This window comes from Bremia lactucae, linkage group LG13 (assembly GCF_004359215.1).
Source record: "Bremia lactucae strain SF5 linkage group LG13, whole genome shotgun sequence".
Lineage (NCBI taxonomy): Eukaryota > Oomycota > Peronosporomycetes > Peronosporales > Peronosporaceae > Bremia > Bremia lactucae.
Genome location: NC_090622.1, coordinates 3,245,294 through 3,245,728, shown reverse-complemented (window position 1 = coordinate 3,245,728; position 435 = coordinate 3,245,294).

The following is a 435-nucleotide window of genomic DNA, read 5'->3' as shown; positions in this document are numbered from 1 at the left end:
AATATTTTCTAAAAGATAGATAATATTTGGAGGAAATTACTTTATATAGTAATTTCCTGAATTCTTATCCATAAACAGGTATAGACCATTATGTCTATTTATTCCGCAGACTAATCAGCTGTAGAAGTAATCAAAGAGAGTTACGAGATAAGATAGATAAGAATTCATTTACATGTTTAGTATTAGTTTATAGTTAAGACAACATTTACAAAGATAGATTAACAAGACACTTAACTATATTAATACAGTTTTCATTTTACACTCTTAAGCTAACTTGCCTTAAGAGAAGTCTTCCTCTATACGTACAGTGTACGTCACCTAACGAGAGGCACCACTCACATCTGAAGCAGTGTGAAGTGGACTTGTACTGAAACAGTACAAGTCGCAGTGCCCCGTTACACCTGGTAGCACTTTGTAGTCCGTCCAAGGACCACA